The sequence below is a fragment of the Gracilinanus agilis genome, chromosome 4 (genome assembly GCF_016433145.1).
Source record: "Gracilinanus agilis isolate LMUSP501 chromosome 4, AgileGrace, whole genome shotgun sequence".
NCBI classification, from domain to species: domain Eukaryota; kingdom Metazoa; phylum Chordata; class Mammalia; order Didelphimorphia; family Didelphidae; genus Gracilinanus; species Gracilinanus agilis.
The window spans coordinates 433,967,276-433,982,714 of NC_058133.1; the positions used below are offsets into that span (position 1 = coordinate 433,967,276).

At 33.4% G+C, this 15,439-nt stretch overlaps 1 protein-coding gene across 6 annotated transcripts in view; it reads left to right on the forward strand.

Annotated features, from left to right (window-relative positions):
* AFDN (afadin, adherens junction formation factor) overlaps positions 1-15,439 on the forward strand; it is a 189,074-nt gene that overhangs the window by 134,410 nt on the left and 39,225 nt on the right. The window lies entirely within an intron of this gene.

Genomic DNA, 15,439 nt, shown 5'->3' on the forward strand with positions numbered 1-15,439 from the left:
ACAAATTTACAGAGCTGTCTATTGATGGAAATAAATGGATTATCAGTTGTAATTTACAAATTTTGTTTTGTAAGACTTTTACAATGAGTACAATATTTCACCTCTAGTCGATTAAATATGTTTCAGTTTATGAAATACTATATGGTAATTTAAATCCCCAACTACATTATTATATTCACTGTGCCAAATTAGATGTTGGATCATTCTCAGTGGCAACTGATTTAGTTAATGATGTAGAAAAACTTTTGTTCTGACACCTTTAATTAAAAAAAAATTACCACCAATTACCTATTGAAAAAAGTATATTTTAGAATTACACCAATTATCAGTGATGATTTGGTGAGTCATGCCTGAAGGCACATGAGGTTACTAAGTAGTGTGTTTATATTTCTTTTGAACTTTAAAATTCTATGACATTTATTTTCATAGTAGGCAAGTTAGGTGTTTAGATAATTCTTTGGCATTAAGCTGGCACAGAATGAACTGTTTTATACTCATTTACAAAGGTTACAAAGATGGACAGTGACCTTTGGGAACAACTCCTGATTCAACCAAGTAATAAAACTTACATCCAGATTCTGAATGAATTCCTTGCCATTCCATTATCCATGATACTTGATTCAGACAGCCTATAATTCCTGGTATTATGGTCATGGTGATAGGGAATGATTCTATAATATGATGTGAAAGACAGGAAAACAGCCCTCTCAACCTATTTCTTTTCCTTTTTTAAAAATTAAGTTGTTCGTTATGTTAATGTTATCTGAAAAAAATAATTACCAGGGCAATTATGTGAAAGTGTTTGTTTGGGGAAAATTATCTGGATCTAGAGTAAACTCCAGTTGAGGAAACTTTCTTTATCGCTGGATATCAGTAACTGTTCTTCAACTTCTATTTTAGAGAGTTGTCTGGAGCCATTGAGAGACCAACTGCCTTGCAAAGTCATACAATTAGTATGTGACAAAGATAGGATTTGTTACAAATTTTTTTCCCCAATTTGTTGCTTTCCTTCTGATTTTGGTTGCATTGGTTTTGTTTGTACAAAACCTTTTTAATTTAATGTAATCAGAATTAGTCATTTTACATTTTGTAATGTTCTCTATCTCCTACTTGGTCTTAAATTCTTTTCCTTTCCCATGTATCTGACAGGTGTATGTGTTCCCCTAATTTACTTATAATTTCCCCCTTTATATTTAAGTCATTTGCCCTTTCTGAATTTATCTTGATACAGGGTGTGAGATGTTGATCTAAACCTAATATCTCCCATAATGTTTTCCAGTTTTCCCAGCAGTTTTTGTCATAGTGAATTCTTGTCCCAAAAGCTGGGGCCTGTGGGTTTATTGAACATTATCTTGCTGAGGTCATTTACCCCTAGTCCATTCCATCGATCCCACCCTTCAATCTCTTAAGCCAGTACTATATTGTTCTGAGGATCACTGCTTTATAGTACATTTTAAGATCTGGTACTGCTAGGTCTCCATCCTTCAAACTTTTTTCATTCGTTCCCATGATATTCTTGATCTTTTGTTCTTTCAAATGAACTTTGTTTTAATTTTTTCTAATTCTCTTAAAAAATTATTTTGGTAGTTTGATAGGTATGACACTGAATAAGTAAAGGAGTTTAGGTAGGATTGTAATTTTTATTATATTAGCTTGTCCTACCCATGAACAATTAATGTTTTTCCAATTGTTTAGATCTAGTTTTATTTGTGTGAAAAGTGTTTTGGAGTTGTGTTCATATAATTCCTGAGTTTGTCTTGGCATATAGATTCCCAAATATTTTATATTATCTAGAGTGATTTTAAATGGAGTTTCTTTTTCTTACTCTTGCTGCTGATTTTTATTGGAAATAAATAGAAAGGCTGATGATTTATGTGGGTTTGTTTTGAATCTTGCAATTTTGCTAAAATTACTCATTTCCACTAGCTTTTTAGTTGATTTTCTTTGGTTTTCTAAGTATAGCATCATGTCATCTGCAAGGAGTGATAGTTTAGTTTCTTCACTTCACTTCAATCCCTTTAATTACTTTTTCTTCTCTAATTGCTAAAACTAGTATTTCTAGTACAATATTAAATAATAGTGGTGATAATGCACTTTCTTACTTCACTCCTGATTTATTGGGAAGGCTCCTCACTTTTTCCCATTGCAGATGGTACTTTCTGATGGTTTTAAGTAAATACTGTTAATTATTTTGAGGAAAGGCCCTTCTATTCCTAAATTTTCTTGTGTTTTTAGTAGGAAAGGATGTTGTATTTTGTCTTTTTCTGCATCTATTGAGATAATCATGTGGTTTCTGTTAATTTGGTCATTGATATGGTCAATTATGTGGATGGTTTTCTGACAGAGATGGGACTTGAACTGAGATTTGATTGTTTCTAATGCTAGTGTCCTTCCATGCTTAATTTTTACTCATCTGTATAACTGAGGTCATAATTATAGCTCCCTCCTAGGGTTTTTATTGAGATCAAATACACTTGGCAAACAGAACCCTAAATAAATGATGGGTATTGTTCGCTACTGCTGCTGCTATTAGTTGCTGCTACTATTGCTACTGTTGCTGTTGTTACTACTACTAGTAGTACTATTAGTCCTCCTCTACCTCCTCTATAACAATTCTGCTTCTAACTGACACCACTCTTGGGCACGTACCTCAGGAAGGTCAAAGAGAAAAAGGTCTTATATTTATCAAGATATTCTTATCAGCACAAAGTAGTAAAAATCTAGAAACTAAAACAAATGACTATTTTGGAGAATACCTAACAGACAAGTATATAAGTGGAATATTGAAGATAAAGAATTATGATAAGGTTTAATGGACATTTTGGATACAGAGAAGAAAGCAGAACACTGATAATGTCACATAAGGACTATAATTGAACATAATCCTGAAATGCAGTTAAACTCAGTGACAAATACTGGTTTCAAAAGATATTTGAGAAAAAGCTCTCTTCTCATCAGGTAAGGTTGGAGTTTATTGGAGAATTTAACTAAGTAGTTATTATAGGTGCAGTCACTTTCTTATCCTTTTCTTTCATGGGAATGTTTATTGGGATTGAGCACTATATCAACAAATGACGAGCATATTTAAAAAAAATACCAAACAATAAAATGAAAGCTACATGAGCCATAAGGTTCTAGTAATAATATTTCAACCTGATTATTTCCATTGATTTATAATTTCTACTTAAACATTATGATTTAAATTGCCAATTTTTCAAAATACATTGTGTAACAAACAGTAAGTTGTGACATAATGACATTATAATATGTATTACAGTGTTGATCACAAAACTAATTTTCATTTTAAAAAATTTAGTCAAAACACTCCATAGAAGTCCTGCAGATATGAAATATACACCTAAACCACAGCAAATTCATGATGTTTACAGATTTTAGGAGTAGTAGGATGAAAAATAACACTTACTAGATACTAGATAGTTGACCTGTCCTATTGCCTTTATTCTTGAATGCTGATTAATTTCCACTATATGTACGTGTATGTTATAGTATAATGAAGGGAATACAAAAGAATGCAGGACATGAACTTTACCTCCCAAGAGTTCATAATCCTCATCATTAGGGAAATTAAATGTAAAAGTCTTAAGTGACTGAAAAGGAAGTATATGATTAAGTACCACAGAGAATGATAGTCTGTATAATACTCTAGGAATTCAGAAAACCATACATACTAGAATAATTGTGGTGGAGGCATCATGGAAAATGTGGAACATGATCAGGGCCTGAAAGTAGAAGTAATTGGATGAGAGTAATTTGAGAAGTAGGTTTATTGAATGAAGATAGAGTAGAGCATGAGTAAAAAACATGCTCTGGAGACATCTAGGAGACCACTGGAATGGATGTGAGGTTTATGTTAGGACAGGTTAGATGAGGCCACATTTTAGAAAGCCTTCAATGAGAATAGCTAGTGGTATCTTTTTTTTTAAAAACTCTTACTTTCCTTCTTAGAATCAGTACTTTGTATTGATTCCAGGGCAAAAGAGAGGCATGGGTTAGGCAGTGAGGATTAAGTGACTTGCCCATGGTCCCACAACTAGGAAGTGTCTGAGGCCAGATTTAAACTCAGGCACCTCCATCTCTGGGCCTGCCTCCAAATTCGCTGTACCACCTTAGCTGCCTTTAGAGGACCCTCTTTTAATTAAAAATTTGCTTTGCTTCTATAAGATAAATAGCTGTAATATTAGTATCAACTAAATGGGAGAGTATATAACAAAAATTATTTTAGATTTAGTGCATTTTAATGAATTTTTTGCTTATAAAACACAACAATTTTACGTGTGTGTATGCATATATATACATATACATACATAGATACATACATATATACATATACACATGTATATACATATATACATATGTATATGTATATATGTATGTATGTATGTATCTATGTATGTATTTTGCAACCCTTGTCTTCTGCCTTAGAAGCAATACTATCTATTGGTCCTAAGGCAAAAGAGCAGTAAGGCCTAGGCAATGGGGGTTAAGTAACTTGCCCAGGATCACACAGCTAGGAAGCATCTGAGGCTGGATTTGAACCTAAGATCTCCCATCTCTAGATCTGACTTTCAATCTACTGAGCCACCCTACGTATATTTTAATATACATTTTTGAGTTATAAAAGATATGTTTGTTTTTATGCATATTTTATTGAGAGTTATCACAAGTTGATGATGTTGATATACATGTGGATTCTTCCTTCCCTTCTATAAGTTTTCAGATGGACAACACTGGTTTAGACTTTATTTTCTAGGCAATTGTGAGGGGTTGTTATTGCTGTTTTTAAGAGGGTAACGAAATTACTATTTGGGACTATTATCTAGAAGTAGTATATAGGATAAGGTGAAGGAAGTAGTAACTGAGCCAGTGTTTCTGACATGGCTTTTAGGATCAGAGTTGTATGAACTAAATGACTTATTTAATTTTACTTCAGGTTATCTGGAAATGGTATGTTTAGTATCTTAAGACTACTTATGGCCCAATTTCAAATGATGTTAATAAACTAGGGTGACTTTGGAACAAGCATAATTGCCATGAATGTCCTTAGGTGAGAAATAGGCTAAACCTTTTCTAGAACTACCTTGAATGAATCAAGGCCAAAGTCAACAGCAACAAAAATACATTGGTGCTTTGGGAGTTTTAGAAGTCTCCTTATATGAATGGTGGCAAGTTGGTATCATGAACCTTATTTTTAAGACATTTGATGATCTTGGTTTTGATACAAAGTACCAGTCATAATAAAGTTTAGGATGCATAGTTAATACTTTGGAATATACCACTACGGAATTGAAATGAAATTTTAGTATCATTTAGTTATAAGAATTGGAGTTAAGATACGAACACAGAATTCCAAACTACAATTCTAGCAATTTTTCCAGTATACCATATCCCTGCCTCTGTAGGACTCAGTGCTCAGTTAGAGTTATCAGCCATACATGTATTATTACTTATGTAATTGGAATTGGAAAGGCAATTTAGGTTTGGATATTTATTTCAACATCAGTCTAAGTTACTAATGCTTTTGCCTTCCTTTTTCTTCAAATTTTGTACTATTGCTCAATTAAGTGTTATGGGTGTTAAAACAAAAATATGTAAAAACAAGGTACTAAGAAATTTGTGGGGTTTTTTTGTTGTTTGTTTGCTGGTTTTCTTTTTTTGGTAGGAGTTGAGGCACCTGCACACTACTTACTGGTGCAGTAGTAGTACCTCTACTACATATAGCAGAACATATAAATATATAGACCCAAAGAGAAGTTCCTGGGGTCACAGGAGGAAGTTAATTTGACCAGTCATACAGTCTATCTCTATCAGAGATGATGCTTGAAATTAGTTCTTTTTAGGCCAGTTCTTTGTCTACTATGTTATGTTGCCTTTTGGAAATGCCATTTTTATTTATATTTTTTGTTTTGACCTCTTTATTTCCCCATATATCACTGTCACAACATATTTATAAAATTATTTTTATAATTGTATAAATTCTGTTTTTGAACTTATAGAGCTTTCTAATGGATGGCATATGATAAATTATAGGGGAAACAATGCTCAACTTTAAAATTCTGAGTCCTTTTATTTTTATTTAAAAGAAAATGCTATTTTATTAATATATTTTGCCATTTCATTTTTGCTTTAGTGTTGCAAAATTTTCCTTAGTGAAGCCTTCTGTAGCTAAGTTGTCTCACTACTGACATAATTGGATTGTTTGTATTGTCGGGAGTTTTTGGCCCAGAGTCAGGATTTGTTTGTTTCGGGGGTAGTGGGGAGTGGCCACAAGTTTGTGCAATATTTGGTTGCTTTAACCCTAGAAGATGTTTTGATGTTAAAGTTGCCTGACTCCCATCTACATTGTGGTTATGTTTTATGAAATCCAGATGATTTGGAAACAGCATGTGTATGCAGTTTGCTTTTTAAAAATATCACTTTGCTACTTCTCATACATCTGTGGCCCAGCACATTTCTTCCTCTTAGATTTGTGCGTGTGTCCGTTTCTTCATTCGTTCCTACCAGAAGCCCTGTTGTAAAGATTTAATAAAGTTTAAAGTAAATGAAAGTCAGAGCAGTCTGACAGATTACGTAATAATCTGAATATTGTATTGGTTCTAGCTAGTGTTGATAAACGCCATATAGTGTCATAGTTATCTAGCTCTGAACTGAGATGATGGATATCTTGGAAAATCTAGCAGACTGTTCTGTTGGTTGCTGTTGAATCTGAGAGAATATAGCAGGAGACTTATTCCTTGCAATCAAGAATCAGACCTAGAGAACAAAATGTGGTTTTCTGTTGTTGGAAGAACAGAATCCGTGGTGAGTTGGTTCAACGTGCTATTCTGGATGTATTTCTGCAAAGTTGAAACTGACTTTTAGAGAATGCATTTTCTTCCTCACTAACTTGTTTAAGCTTGTCAGTAATTAACTTGGGAAATAATTGTTTAATGTTACAAGTTATTTCTTAGCCAAAAGTTTGTTACAATATTTAAATTAAAATTTAAGAATCTAGAGGAAAACCTCTGACTTTTTGTATGCTTTTATATGAGAAAATTCCTTTGCTTTTAAGCCCCTGAAATGTAGTCCTATAAAATTGGTTTAATAATGGCAATGTGGATAATATTTTTATGAAAATATAAAAGATTAATATCTTTTTGCCTTATCAGATGACTCCCCCAAAGTATATTTTCAATTGTTTTTCATAACATGAAGATAAAAAATTACACTTTAAAAAATACTTAGACAATCTTGTTCTTGAAATATTTAATTAATTTGTGGGCTTGAGGAAGCATTCTGGTAATTTGCAATATATATTTAATTTTATTTTAAATCCTGTTTTAGGTAGCTTAGGAGATGAAATAAGTCTTTTATCTTTTTTTTAATATAGGTACATCTAACTAGATGGAGAGCAGTGACCCTTTGAAGCATTTGAGTTCTTCACTTTTTTTTCAGTACTTGTCAGAAAAGATATATGAAAGATATTCAAGTACTTGAAGTCAGGAAATGCTGCAGTTCCTTTACAAAGCTAAAAGACAAAAGATGTACTGTATCTCTGGGGTTATATTTTATAGAAAAACAAAAACCCTTCTCGTGAATTTTCCAAAATGAAGAGAAACTAATTATTTTGAAAAGTTATTTCTGGTTTGAAAATTCATTTTTTTTGGTTTTGTTTTTTTTTTTTAGGTCTTTAAGTGTACCTTAGAATAAGTGATTGCCAAATTGTCTTACCGAAATACATAGATATCATCTAATCAACCTTCACTCCCTCCCCTTTTATTAATGAGGAAGCTGAAATAGAAAGGTTAGGTAACTAAAAGTGGCCCAACTAGTTAGCAAATAGAGCTGGGAAAACTGGGGGCTCACAGTTCTAGTACAATCAGTGCTCTTTATAGAACAATGGATTGTTATCAATAATGACCTGCTTTTTATAGCAGAGCAAGAGACAAGTGCCCTCAAGAAACAATCTCTGAGAATTTACTTGATATTCCAAATTAGCATTAAGGAGCAACTTACATAACCAAAAATACAGTAAATTTTAGAATTAATATAATTTATTTTGTAAATGTAGAAATAAAATAAAATACCATTTGTTTTTATAAGAATAAAAAATTCAAATTGTTTTTCAAATTCTTAATGCCTTTGTGAAGACTGTCAACTAATAGTCAATTCGTAAATGCACAAAATTTTACCTTTTTAAAGTAGGGGCACCTTTCTCATGCTTAACTCATGGGAAACAAATAGTGCACTCTAATTGTGCCTTACTTGATTTGTACTAGACATTTTTGGCATCATCTTTATGTGATCCGAATTAGGAAGGTTCTTAGAATTTTTAAAATAGCTTTAGGATTCAAAGATGCCTTTATGAATAATACTAGCAAAAGAGTTAAGCAGTAAGGAAAAGAATAAATGAATCCACACCTGGTTCATTTTAAGTGTTTTTGAACACACAGGTCATTTCAGCTCACCCATTGTTTCAAGACCTCTAATTCTAGAATGCTAAATGTGTTGCCATACGAGAATACAATAGGGTTGAGTTAATGCTGTTTGGGCAGATGTTTCTTTCCTCGGGGTTTTTTTTTTTTTTTGGGGGGGGGGGGGGGGGGGAATGCCTTTTAAGTATGATGTTTTTAAGCTGTTAGTCATATCCCACTCCCACACTGTCATTAAATACTACTGGCATGTTCACAGTGTGGGTTGCTATACTGATCCTCACTTGTTCAGTATCTAAGACAGACACCTAATACTTGGTCAAGACAAGAATATTGGAAAAAAGAAAAAAGCCTCTTTTCTTGCTGGCATTTTTTTTTTTTTGGTGGTATTTTCTCGCCAGAGCATTAGAACAGGTAAGTCGTTTATAAGATGTTAGTGTTCTCTTTTCTAACTTTAGGGAAACTAAAAGAGCAGCACACCTTCGTTAAAAAAATTTTTTTTATTCTGCTTCATCTGATTTTCTTGCCTTCCAACTTTGAAGAATATATTTGCAAGCTCAGTGGTTCCTGACATTTTCTTTATTTTAGAGATAGAGATTATGGATAGTGTTCCACTGAGAGTAAAACAAGCCCAGTCAACAATGTAATTCGACTAGTAGTGCCTGTTAAGTCACCCAGATATTGACTTAAATGTCTACATTTAGAAAAAATATTTCTTTAAGTGATAATATTTAGAGTTCTCCAGTGAAGAAATCTCTCTTAGAAGTAGTATGTTTATTCTCAGCAAAGACTGCATGATTAAATCAGATAGATGTTGACATTTAGGTATAGGTTGGACTACATCTCAAATTCCTTTTAATCTGAACTCTACCTTCAATGGTGACTTCAAAGTCTAGATTATTTATCCACATATTTATTATAAAGAATACATGAAACATTTACCTCACAAGACTTTTGAGGGACTCAAATTAGATATGTAAAGTACTTGAAAGCTTTAATATACTATATTTGCTTTTTAAATTCCCCCCCCCCCAAAATTATATTTAGATGAAGAAAATTATATTGATGACAGTCATTTCAAAATATAATTTCTTAATTAAGACACTCTCTCAACCTGTTTTCAGTAAGAAAGTCCAAAATGATGTGTTTAAAGATGTGCAACTTATTTAACAAGTGTTCAACTAAAAATAAGATTTAAGAATGGATAGGGTGAACAAGTTTTATCTAAAGGGTTTCTACCAGACATCATTTAGATTTGACATTTAAACAATTTACCTTTTTTAAACTTGTGCTTATATAGTCGTATTTAATTGTCTTTCAAAGCTTACTCTGATGTTACCTCATGATCTCAGCCCTAGTGTCTCAAAATTTAAATCAGTAGAATACATACTCTCATACATGTAGCTTTGTGAATGAAATCATTAAAAAGGCTTTATTTTGGTATCTTAAGGTGCTAACCACAATCTTATGCTAGTTTGGAGACACTATTGATAAGGTTAGTTATACAATAATAAATATTTTTACTGTAGGAACTCTTGAGGACCAAGTAATAAGTGAATGAGTGTGTTTACAATCTATGTCAGTGAAGGGAGTTCTTGTCAGTATTGCCTCTTGTGGAATATTGCTTTTGGGGGGGGAAGTTTTATCCTTTCTTCAAATGAAACAGTATAAATATTTTTAAAAATTCAACTTTTGTGTGTCCCTAAACAGAAAACAGAGCTTGAATCATTATGAGATTAAAAATAGTTTTTACACTGCTTGATTTTCATTAAAATGTATTGAGAGGCGTGGTTCTGATAATGAATTTGTTTGATCATCACATCACAAGTTCATTATTCCTTTGTGTTGGAAAAGGTGTATTGATAAATTAAACTAGACTAGTGATTCTTAATCTGTGGTCTATGACCTTTTTTTTTTTTAAACCCATACCTCTTCTGTCTTAGAATTGATATTAGTACTGGTTCCAAGGCAGAAGAATGATAAGGACTAGCAAGTGGAGTGTCTAAGGCCATATTTGAACCCAGGACCTCCTGTTTATAGGCCTGACCCTCACTCCATTGAATCCCTTGAAATACGTCTTCTCCCCACATTTTAAAAAAACATATTTTGACAATATACTTCAATATCACTTGTTTGCTTTGCAACCTTATGCATCTTATGTATTTAAAAACATTCTGAGAAGAGGTCCTTAGTTTTACCAGATTGTCAAAAGGCAAACACAAGTTTAAGAACCTCTGATCTAGACATTAACCAAAGAGTAGAATCCAAGAATTTTGTTTTCTGTAGAACAGACTTGAGAAAGGGCTTTGCTTATTCTAATTTACTATTTTAAAATCTTTACTGAATGTTCAGAATATATTTCATTAATTTGGTTATCCTTTAGTAATTCAAGGTAAATGTTAGTTTTTATGTTGTCTGTGATCACAGCTTGTTAGAGCATATGTAATTTTATCCTGAGATAAAATATAAAATTTCAGGTAATTTTAAAAGGGAAAAATATTTTGGGTAGCTTGAGAAGGGAGAAAATTTATTTTTCACATTTAAAAAAATGCACATTCAAATAAATGTTGCTAAATATAAGCCCAAAATTCATTTTATATCATTGGTACATTCAATATTAAAAATTTTCTCATGATTTGCATTAAGGAAGCCATGTCATTTATTTTTTAAGGAATGTAATTTATATGTATCTTTTTTTAAAGTCCATTGAAGTACCTTTATGAACAATTTTGTTGCCATTTATGTTTTAAGGAATGTAATTTATATGCTATATATTTTTTAAGTTCATTGAAAGTACCTTTAAGAATAATTTTGGGTTTTTTCTTATTTTGTTTACTATATAATTCTATGCCAGATATTTTGCAAAGCACTTTTACAAATATTAATTTTCATTTGGTTCTCAAAACAATCTTAGGAGGTAGGTGGTGTTTATTACCCCCATTTTACAGTTCAGGAAAGCAAATAGATTTAAATGATGTGCCCAGGGCATACAGTTAGTGTCTGAGGTTGAATTTGAACTTATTTCCCTAATCTTAGGCCCAGTACAAGTGCTACCTAGCTGTCTTTTAAATTATGATAAAATTACCATTCTATTAAGAAATCAATATTTTTCAAAATTCCTTGATAGTATTTTTTTAAAATTGAATACGTTAATTTTATATTAGGCCTTGTTTATATGCCGGGACAGTTAGGTTAAGTTAGTGATTTTTGCCAGATTTGCTTTTCAAATATGTAGATAGTTAAGTTGCCAGTGGTCTATATTTAAAAAAAAAAACAATCTGTAATTTGTGTCTCTGGACAAGTCACTTTAATGTCTCAGTTTTAGAGGCATTGATTGGATGGAGCATTAAGCCTAGCGCCTGGAAGACCTGAATTCATTTCTGACTAGAGATAATTCCTAAGTTGTCTGACACTGGGCAAGTCATTTAATCTCCAATTTCCTCAGTTTCCTTATAATATGGCCTTTGTCATAGTGCTGTAAATATTGAATGGGTAATATTTATAAATTGCTTATTTATGTATAAAAGTGCATAAGATTTAGCTTGCTATTATTAGTACCATCATAATTATTTTAGTAGGCACTTAGTAAATGTTTATTTCCTCTACAAAACATCAAGTTAACACATATTTGTTTGTCTACATTGATAAGAGGTGTGCCCAGCTTGGATACTGAAGTTCTGACTATTTCCCCAATTTTCCCCCATTTCCTCTAACACCTTCTCTTCTGGCCTCCCACTCCCCCTAGGGGGAAAAAAAAGAAATTCTTTATCATAATTATGAAAACAAATTTTATTTTGATTATGTTTGCCCAATTGATTGAGAATTGAATCCTGCTCAGCCTCTTTTCAAATTCATCATCCTCAGGAACTATACAAACAGCTGTGTTACCTTAGCAAGAATATTTTCAGTTAATCAAAGTTGTAAATGTAAAAGTTCATTCATTGCCCCCACAAAAAGGCATATGCCTTTAGTATGACACTTTATTCTGTAATGTGGATCATTTTTTTTTTATTATTTTCCAAAGCTTATTCAATGAGTAGATTCTAAAAAGGCATTTGAGTACAATGTAATGATTATATCTGTTGTCCAAGGACAAGGCTAGCAAAGTGTGGAGTGGGTTCAGTACCTATATATTACTGCTATAAAGATGCTATAAAGATATGAAACTCCAAGATCAGAAAAACATCAGTTTTGGTCAAGTTTTGTGGTCTGCCGGTCCCCCTCTCCCCCCACCCCCATGATATATCAAGACCTTATGTAGTTATGTGACAAAATGAAAACAACTTGTAAGAAAATGAAGTTGGGAAAATCTACCCCGACCATAGTATTTTGAAGAAATTCTTGCTATAGGTCACTCAGTTTTGAAGGCATCCTCTAGAGCAGGGGTTGGCAACCTTTTTGGCCGTGAGAGCCGTAAACGCCACATTTTTTAAAATATAATTTCGTGAGAGCCTTACAGTGCTCACAGTGCGAGCTCCTGTAACAGCGCCTGAAAAAAAATTGACTTTATGGCTCGAGAGCCATACGTTGCCGACCCATGCTCTAGAGGATGATTACTAAAGAATAGGAATGATCAGATTATATTAATGTCTAAAAACTTGTAAGAGCATTGAAAAGACAATAAAAACTCCCAATTGGTATGCCCATTTTTCTCTTCTCTGTAAAAAAATTTAAGGATTTACATATTTATCAAGGTTATCATTGATCATAATCTGAGAGCGAATTGGATGGCTTTTTGCACTTAATTTTCCAGAAGCGATTTCATCTTTGTAGTCACCAAATTGAATGTGAGATTTAGAGAACACAAGGTGCTTCTTTATTGTTTCTTGATTTAGTAAAGCTTTTTAAAAGAGCAAAATGAAGACCCAAAGACTCTCAAGTACTTCTGCCATGTTCATGAACACTAAAATTCCGTCATCTGATCACAGCCTCTGGTCATTCACATGTTAAATTTTTACAAGACTCCTTGATAAATAAAACTACAGAAAAAAATCCTTAAACTATATTTAATCACATGAGACATAAATTAGTATCAAACTTAAGATTTTAGTTGCTGTTACCTTGTCAGGAGTTTCCCCTTTCCCCATTTCCTGTCATCAAGCTAGGGGACTTCCACATTATGCATTAATACTCTCTCAGGTACTTTAATGTTCCAGTTTCTCATCTTACTTGCTTCCCATGACCTTTTCTCTCTCATTTCAGTTGTGCACAGAGACAGTCCTGCTCTTTATCCTCATTGACAGTAGTAATAATGATGACAACAATAATGTCTAATATTTACAATAAAACCTCATTTTATGTAATCAATATGTTACAAGAACCTTTGTGTCAGTTGAAAATTGCACACAGTAGTGAACTCCATTTATTTAATAAGTATTCCTTACATAAACATTTCTTGGCACTTTGTGACTTTTCTTAAGCTTATCAGAACTACCAGTATCTCTACCCTTATAAATTGGGGCCATTATTAACAGCTAAATTAATGTTAATGAAATGAAGAGAAGCACTGCTCTGATAGGGAGAGGACTTTTTTTACTAGGGAGAACTCCAGACAAACACTGTTGCAGGGCCATATCAAATCTGTTGCCAGGTTCCCTCTATTCTACCTTTGTAACTTCTCTTTTCTATACGCTTTTCTCTACTGACACTGCACCACCCTTGTGCAAGCCCTTATATCTGCCCACTCTTTACTTAGCTGTCAAATTGATCTTCCTGAAGCATAGTCACCTCCAGGACCAAGTATAAAATTCGGCATTCAAAGCCCTTTACCTAGAGTTTTCAAAATGTGCAGGCTTTTTCTTTTTTAAAACCTTTACATTCTCTTTTAAAATCCTTACAAATTTTGGTTCCAAGGCAGAAGACCAGTAAGGGGTAGGCATTTGGGGTTAAGTGACTTGTCCTGTTGAGGGTCATAAAGCCAGCAAGTGTTTCACGCTAGATTTGTACCTAGGTCCTCCCAACTCTAGGCCTGGCTTTCTATCCACAGACTGTCCTAGATGCCCCCCAAATGTACAGTCTTCTTAAATCTTACTGTAACCCTAGTGGGGTTGGGTGGTGGATGGGAATCTCTGGCACTTAGTAAGTCTGATGTCAGATAAACAGCAGGTGCTTAAACAAATGCTAGTTGACTAGTTACATTAACATAATGGGCTACCAGTACACTATTGTACTCATCTGCATGCTCTCATAACTATCATAAGCAAATTAACAATATAGCAATTAATAGAATTAATTTGTAATCTCAGAGAGACGACATTGAATTTAGGTATGTTAGAGAGTAAGTTGTAAGAAGAATGGAGGTGGAGCGGAAATGTTACTTTATGAAGGTTTTGAATGCCAAAGTGAAGATTTTGCCATCGATCCTAGAGGTGATTGAGAGCTCCTAGAGTTCTTACAGGGGAGAGTCAGGGATACGATCAGGCGTGCCCTCTAGTTGGAGGTTGGCTTGGAGCAGGCAGACTTGAGTCAGTGAGCCCACTGTTGAAATGATCCAGGTGTGAGATAACAAGGGCCCACGTCAGGTTATTGGCAGTGTCAGGAGAGATGCCAAGAAGATGAAATCAATAGAACTTGGCAACAGATTGGGTATTGAGAGTGAGGTGTGGAGAGTCTGTGTGCCTGGGAGGATAGTGGTACCCTTGATAGTAACAGAGAAGTTAGGAAGAGCCAAAAGTTTGAGAAGAAATATGAGTTTAGTTTTGGATATGATAAAATTGTCTAAAATGCCAAATTTTGAGATGTCTTATAGGCATTTAGAGCTGAGCGACTAGAGGTAAGGACAGAAGATAGGGCCGGATAAGTAGATTTGAAGAGTCATCATCAGAGACATGATCATTTAAATCTTCTGAGCTGATGAGATTGCCAAATAATCTAGTGAGAGACTAGACATAATAGAATCATGGTGGCAGCTAAACCCTAAGAGAGGATGGGGGTGTATGCATAAAAATTTGTATTTTAACATTTTCCTGAGGGATACTGAATTGGGCCTAGAATTGAATAATAAGAAGAAA